The sequence below is a fragment of the Taeniopygia guttata genome, chromosome 1, assembly GCF_048771995.1.
Source record: "Taeniopygia guttata chromosome 1, bTaeGut7.mat, whole genome shotgun sequence".
Taxonomy (NCBI): Eukaryota; Metazoa; Chordata; class Aves; order Passeriformes; family Estrildidae; genus Taeniopygia; species Taeniopygia guttata.
In genome coordinates, this window is record NC_133024.1 from 52,364,860 (window position 1) to 52,373,591 (window position 8,732).

Here is an 8,732-nt window from a genome sequence, read left to right on the forward strand (position 1 = left end):
CAGTGATTGTTTTCCTATGTAAACATGTCTCTGTCATGATCAGAGGACCAGTATGGGTTATTTTCAATATCTATTTTTATCCAATAAAACATTATGCTTCTAAAATATTTATATCATAATGTTAACATTTAATTTTTTGTTTTCTCTCTTATAAAAGGCGTAACTGATCTCTTGTGACATTGGAATTAGATCAATTGTAACTGTTAATGTTTCAAGGTGTGTTTTGTTTTTTTGGGATTTTTTGCTGAAGTTCTATGAAAATTCTAATATAAAGCAAGGGTTATATTGATCTGCTCGTAATTGAACACTGGATCAAGTCCACATTGGTTCTCTTACATTTTCCAGGACAGAAGTGTTAGACAGATGTGAAGCAGGATGATTTGCTGTCAGTGAATATGTACTTTATCAGATCGTAGATAATTATTGCTACCTAAAATAGCTCTCATAGTTTTAAGACCTGTTTCACTCTTCACTTGTCAGAAGTCTGATTAATAAACATAGGCACTCCTTTATTCCTGGCAGCTTTACAGCTTAGTGTCAAATGCATGACTCATTTAGTTTTAGTTGTTTAGCTTCATATGCCTAATTAAACTACTATAATGTAAACACAAAAATTTAGAAAGGGTTGCCACCAAGTTCTTCTAAAATCTGCAGCTGTTTCAATATTTCATCATTTCTGTAATATTTCTGAAATATTTTAATAATAAAGAAGGAAATTTCTATTTTTAAAGCAGTAAAAATAGTTGGTGAACATTTTTTTGTATGTGGTTGCAAATTCCAAATTTGTCATATGCCTTTAAGATCATTCTTTCATAAATTTAAGAATCTGGAGAAGAGTAATTATATAATGATACTGACCATTAAATTTTCAGTGTTCCTTTTTGTTTATCAGAAAAACTTTTATTCTTTTAAAATGCATTGGGACTAAGTTTCATACTGTGATAGAGAACTTTACAAGTAACCTGTGTACTAAAAAGTTATTAAAACTTTGGGTTGGAGATCGATAACATAAATATTGATTTTAGAAAAATAAAAAGAGGTTTTCTCTTCAGGATACAAACAGATATATTGGCTTCTTTGTGCCACTGATATTCACTGTGCCATTGATATTCATTGTGCCATTTGTAACATTTCTTGAGAAATTAACTGGTAAAGGAAGTACTCCAAAGAATGGAAGTAAAACTACTGTGCATCATGTAAAATCAAATTAATGGATACATGGACTCATATGCATGAGTCATATGTTTTATTTACAGAGTTAAAATGTGGGAAAGAAATCTAAAAGAAATAAGCATCTAGCTGTTTGAAATTTTTTTCTTATTTACCTCCTGTTAGGAATAACTTCCTCAAATGCCAAACACATACCTTCATTTAAATATTTTGAAACTTTTTCCCAAGAAGATCCCTTTTGTTAAGGCTTCATTTTAAACTGATGAGCTCAATTTGGAATGAATAGCACACTGGTGTATTTTCTATATGTGTTGTCAAAGATTTGCATAGTTTGATCTGCACTTGATAGGGCCTGAGAGCAGTCACAAGTTTCACTACCTCTCCAATGCATTTCTGTGTTCAGATATCTGAAATTCGGAAGTGAATTTCTGTCACTTATCCCATGTCCTTATGCAAGCTGAACATAGCATTTCCTTTGTATATCTTCTGTGCACCCCTAAAAGTTTTGAGAAACTCAATTATTTATACTGAATCAAATCATATATACTTCAAATCATAGAAAGTTCTTTAAATCCACATGAAACAGAGGACAATTTTAGTTATGACAGATGCATTATGCAGTATTGACACTCCAGTTAAATTCCAAATCCATTCAGAAAATAAAAGCTCTTTCTCAGGTATTTGTGAATGAGAGATAGTTAATTGGAGAATTGCTGGAGCTCTTACATTTCACAGCTTTAAAAAACTGTCACATCTCAAAAGTCTTTTTTAATAATAGTTGATGGATTAGAACTGGCCCTAAAGAAAAAATGCACTGAATGTGAAGAGCCAGTTGGCTATGCACATGATATTTTTGCTGCTAGGGAAAAAACACAAAAAAACAGAACACTAAACCTAAACAAATACTTCAGATAATCCTGAATAAATAAGTGGTTTGAAATATGCAAAAATGTATGGTTCTTTTTTTCTTGTACATAAATAGTCAATTGATGAATCTACCCTCTGGAATTTGTGTTGAAATATCCTATTCTGTGGAAGCATTCGTGAATATGCCTAGACAATGAAGCTCATAAATGTGAGCAATTATACTTAAAGTAATTACTTATTCTCCTAAGCCATGTTCATGCTTTGAGAACTGTTAGATAATGTTACTATTCATAATAAAATACTCGATATGACTTACTTCACTACTCTTCCTGCCCGAAGAATTACTTGCTCCAAAGATCAAGCATCAAATTCTAATGACATGGTTAACAGTAAATGTGGATGTTAAGGTATTCAGGCTCAAGCAGTATATAAAAAAGGAAAGTAAATCTGGAGTCAGCAGGACCACTATCTGACCATTGTTTTCTTTTAGTTGGAACTATGAGAATTTCAGGTTAAGAACTCCAAAGGACACAGTGTACCATAGCTCAAAATGGAACAGCTTGAAAAGTCCTACACAATATTAGTTTTAACTGCATGGTCTAATACCACCTTTAATCCTGCTGAAAATTCTGAGGCATAGAACATGAAGTATTGCTGTATGCACCCTTTTTGATGATGTTGCACTATGCTGTGTGTCTGAAGAGTACTGGGTTGCATTTTCACAGCATCAAGAATTTCCATAATCATGTTTTTAAACATTCTTTTGCTCCCACAACATTTTACAGAGGAAAATCTTAGCTATCTTAGATGCCCTCCAATATTTGTTTCCATCAAACCAGCCCAAAAAGCAAAGTTGTTCATCCTCTTAGGTAATTTACTAGACCATTTAAATAGTCCACATGTACACATTGGCCTGTGAGCTGTCTATGCTGCCATTATAGTCTGTGGGGATCTTAAAATTTGTTTACTTGCCACTTATGTGTATTTAGTATGTTATGAGATCTTTAGCAGTCCTTAACAGATGAGATCTCTTTAACAAAGTATTTGTGTGGAGCTAGCAGAAACAACAAAAGACCTGCATAGGAGACCTGTGTAATCCTGTGCTGGCATTTGAAGTCTAACATGACATGAAAAAGCATTTCAAAGGGTTTGTGCAGCTATTTTGAAAAAATGAATCAAATCTGTATCAAAGTTGAATTGAGGAAGTCCAAGGAATTAATTCAGCCTTTAAGAGACTTGCAAATTTAGTCAGCTGAACAGCTTTTTGGCCTGCATAGACTTAGTTCAGGAGCCCCACATATAGGCTCCTGGAGCCAATTATGATATGGTGGGATATCCCAGATATACACAAAAAAGTCACAGATGGGATGTAAAGCAGACCTATGTCACCCTGAGTGGCAGCTGGAGTATTTGGAAAATGGCATGAGATTTTGAGCAAATTGTTCAAGTCTCAGACAATGTATTGACCATAATTTTTAGCAGTTTGCTTAAATGTAGGCACCTACTGCAAATTGGCTTGCCCTAGAATATGCCAGCCTTCTTGCTGGTATGGTAGTTAGACCACAATGCTTTCACGAGGTCTTTATAGGTCTGAAACAGAAACTGTAGGTCAGACAAAAAACACCGAGCATCAAAAATGGTGCTAATAGTCTGCGTGTAGGCAGCTGAACTAAATCCTGCATAATGTGTGTGAATTGTGTGAATCTGAATTCCACCTCCATGTACCTCCAATGATGAGGTATACGGGCAAGACTAGAAGGAGAATGACACTAGTAAATACTGCATTGATGAGGTTTTTTACTAATATATATGTAATTATGTAGGGTGAACCTTATGTAACAAGAATAAACTGTGCTTCATGTATAGCACTATAAGGCAATAAGCATAGAAAGGTAAAATGATGCTTATTAACCCACCTATTTGAAAGCCTACAAAACAGCACTATTTAAGCAACCCCTTTTTTTTTGTTTTTTTCACATAATACTTCGCAACAATAGCAAATAATTTTTTCACTTGATTTACTATGCAATGAAATGGTAAAACCTCCAAGACTTTTCTGAAATGATACCACTAACAGGGATACCAGGTGTGGTTTACAAGACTGTAAATCTTCCATCTGCTACATATACAAGAGTCTCTGCCTTCACATTTCTGCGAAAGATGATCCTAAACTCACTTCTTAGAACACTAAAATGAGGGTCTGGATACACTGGAAGAAGAAAAATTGCTCTTTACAGAGAAATGTTGTTGAAAGCTGATAACTTGTTGTGCCTTCAGGGGGTCACTGCTGGAAATCAGGGAACATGTGAAAGAAAGGTATAAAATTCCAGTTCCATATTTATATTAACAGATATTGTAATGCTAACACTTCTAACTCACATCTGCAATATTTTTTAAAACTATATTTTAAAATAATTTTTATGCACACCCATAACCACAGAATAATTCAAGTACTTAACGAAGCTGAAATTAAATTTCGTCACCAAAAAGCAACATCCTGAAGAACTTGTCCCAGTCCTATCACTTAATCCAATGTTTGTTGCCACATGCCATGTCTCCCTTTTTACCTGTTTTCAGTTGTACATTTACTTGATTCTAAAAATTTTATACACTTCAATTTTCTTACATATGTGGAATAAAGATTTTTGTATCTTTACCTTGAATACTCCCACCATTTTCTGGTTTTATCTATTTTCTTCTTGAAAGTGCATCTTCAAATTTAATGTTATCTCATCAGATTTGGAAATAATCTAGATTGCAACTGGAAGTTATGATACATAAGTTTTTTCATTATAATATGATAATGAAAAAAATCTAGAAATCAGAACTTTCATTTATATTCTGGCTATCTGGTTGGAATTCTTACCATCATTTCTCCCTACTAAACCATATATTCTTGTTTGGAAATGTTCATAATCCATGTTTATCAAGATCATTGTTTTCTTATAGCTGTTGCCTTCAAGTTTACTAACAGTAGAATAGTATCCTAATCCCTTGGTTAGAATTTACAATCAAATAGTTTTGACTTGCAAATGTATTTTTAATTTAAAAAAAAGTACTATAAGAATTTTAATTTGGAAAAAAATAGAGGATCCAATTTTTAAGGTATTGTGCTTAAATAATTCATCAAAAATATAATGGAGGCGATGGGTGACAAAGAAAACAACCATGACAGTTCATTAGTCTTGATGGTATATCACACAATAAAAGAATGACAAGATATTCAATAATTCTGAAAGAAGATATAGTTTTAAACATAAGATCTATATTTTGAAGCAGGTGTGTTTGGACAGAATTTAACAGCAAAAGGAAGCATAGTTTAGCTTGTTGCTTTATATATATATATATATATATATATATATATATATATATATATATATACACGTGTGTGTGTATCTGACATGTTTCTAAATTAACATCTTTGAGGCTGTCTGAAATCAGTACACTAAAAAAGTATGCAAAGGTAGATTTTAATTTAATTGACTGTTCAGAGAATTGAGTGAAGCTCAAAGTTAAGAGCAAATGGAAGTCAGAGAAAACTCTGCTTCAGAGGAGAACGTTTCAGCACATTGTTCCTATGCTTTCTAGAAAATACTGTGGTCTGTGAAGCATAGTTTGCACTGAATATTTTCACTTTTTAAGCTTGCACTAAATAATTTTTGAAGAATCTGGATTTATTCTGTGTCTCAAATTTCCTACATTGGTATGTAGTTCAGAGAGCTGGCATATTCTCTCTGGCATCTGATGTGCCTCTCAGTCCCAGCCCAGTATTTAAGTTAGATATCTTAGTTTGAAGGATGATTCTTGTAGCATTCCTCCTCATCTCCCTTTTTTTTCTCTTTCTTTTCCTCAAGCAGAACAACCAAATTTGTTCAAAATTTGCACAGGGTCCAAATACATTCTGGTTTACTTTGTTTTGGCTTGTTCTGCTAGATGTCTATTCAGCTAAAGGGAATTTGTACTTCTGCCCACAAGCTGTTGCTTTTTCCTATGTTAATCCTGCCATTTTTCTTGTAGAACATTATGCCATAATTTGGTGTATAAAGTCTCAGTAACCATTAAAGGAGACTATTCCACAGTAATCAAACTTGAGAATTTAATTAGTTTTTGATAGCTTAAAATCTGAGGAATCTCATCAGTTGAAGACCAGCTACTACAAGACACGCACACAAGGTCTAGCTTGCATATAAATAAAACATGCATGTGTAAACATCACATGTAATTTTAGCATAAAATGAAATAGATACTCATGAGAAATAAAGCTACTGTTTAAAGAAAGAAAAATAAATTTATTTTTATTATCAGACTTGTTTATATAAACTAATCTGAAATTCTTGAGCAGAAATTCAAATGGAAAGACAATTGATTCTGTCTCCCTAAAATACTGGAACAAATAACAGCAGACATAGTAAAATGACAAAGAGTCCATAAGATAATACTGTAAGCTTTATAGTTCTTCTGCTTTTCAGAGATTTTTCACAAATTCTTTAGTTTTGAACCTCTGTATGTTTCTTCTCTATCTCCTAAATATTTTACTATAATACAGAAATTTTGAAACTGTCCTTTTTTATGTTACCAATCTATGGGACAACCTGTCTGAAAGTTAAATTAATATATGCTTAGGAGTATTGAGTATCCATGAAAGCATATAATGGCTAGAATTATTAGGATGTCGTTTAGTATGCTAAAAATTTGTGAGATGGTTTCATAGTCCTCTCTTTTAAGTAATTAGGTCCTCTAAACTTTGTACAGAGGCCTATACAGATCTTCATAAGAGTGATGCTTTATTTTAATTTTATTTATGTGGACAATTCTATTCCCATTTATAAATAGTAAATAAAACTGGCTGTGATTGTAATTGAAAAATAAGTACTTCAATATCTACAATTTCAACACATCAATGATGCCCTACAAAAATAACAATTTATTTTTGAACTCCTGTTTAACACAGGACATTGTGACAAGATTTGTCCAATAGTGTATGACTTTTCTTTTGTTATCAAAGGAAAGGTCTGTTTTGCTTTCAATCTCAGAGTAATAATCTTATATCTGAGTTCAGAGACTGCATTTTCAAACCATCATATTTTAGTGTGAACTACTGACAATTGATATGTTAAAAATACGAAAAAGTCTATCAACAAAAAGTGTATCCAAAGGACCTTTAAAAGTAACCCTAAACCGAGTAACTGATTTTAAGCTTATGATATTGGAACTGCTTACACCTATATCCTAAAAGATGTCTGTAGATATCACATATAGTTCATAACAGCTTAAGTAATGCAGGCTAACCCAATTTTTGCTGTATCACACTTCTCAGGGTGCCCAGATGGTCTGTGCAATGATATAGATTTATGATCCAAGAAAAGTAGAAATTCCATGAGGGGATCACAATAGAGAGAAACAGTGAAAGAAATACCAGTACCACACAGAAAGTAAGAATCAATTTCTGATAAGTACTTTCAGTTCAGATATGTTCATCCTTTCAGAACCATTTCTTTTATAGTGAGTGTCTTATTAAACTTCCTAGAATAATTATAAAATAGATGTTGTTTTCCTGTTAAACTACAAGCTCAACCTAATGGGAGAATAGAGTTTATTTTCACTGCTGGGATTTTGATTACTTGAGGAGATTGTTGCAGTTCACTTCAGTTCACCAACCAGTCAAATTCACTGGCTAAGCGCCAGATCAGAGAACTACAGTACTGTTCAAAGTGCTATGAGCTACCATCTGATTTCCAGAGGCATGAAAGAAAATGGAAGGGAAAAGTAAAGAAGCAAAAGACAGACAGATTGCTTAAGGTTATAGTATAGTGGCAAAGCCCACTGATATACAGAAAAAAGCAAAACAACAAAGCCACACTACACACTATAACTCTCCGGTAGTATTTTTCCTTTTATTCCAGTAGGGGAAAATATTAAAAAAAAAAAAAAAAAATTGATCCAAGTATATGATAAAAGCACAATATCGGTAATGGACAGACAAGATGAGGAAGTATCTGAAAGATTTGACTACTTGGTAAAAATATATTCTCTAAATCTGAAAACCCATGGCTATGAATTTCAGAGAACCCTGGAAAAAGTCCTGGCAAGTGATGGCTAACAACTCAGTTGCAGAATGTTTTTCAGTCAGTATTAAAAAAGCTTGTCTTGCTACTGTGGGTATTTTAAGACAGCAAATTATATTTTTAACATCAAGTTCCAATGTAAAGTTCAAATATTTAGCTTACACTATTTTTATTGGTACATTTCCAGAAGGAACTGCCTGCAGTTGATTGCAGGTATGATGAGTACAATTGTCTTTCTAATGCTCAGTATCTATTTTTAAGGTGATTATTTTATCTGAGGCTTTTCAGTGTTACATGGCTGGATCATGATGAGAATTTCAACCTGCAGGATTGTTTTTCATGCTTAATTGTTAAAAAGAAAATAAAAGGTCCAAATAGATGGTTACATGTTTCAGTTCAAACTAGTTTTATTTTATTGATTTTAATACTTAAAATACAAAATCTTGTGGAAAACAAGGGGATATCCATGCACTAGAAGGTTAGCAGAAAGGTTTTACTAAGAGTGGTGGCTCCATGATGATGATGATGATGATGGCTGTACCAACGATAGACTTTCTTGATCAAAATATTTCACATTGAAGAATATTTCGAGAAACTCTGCGCTGTAGAATAGTCAGCCAACTGATATCT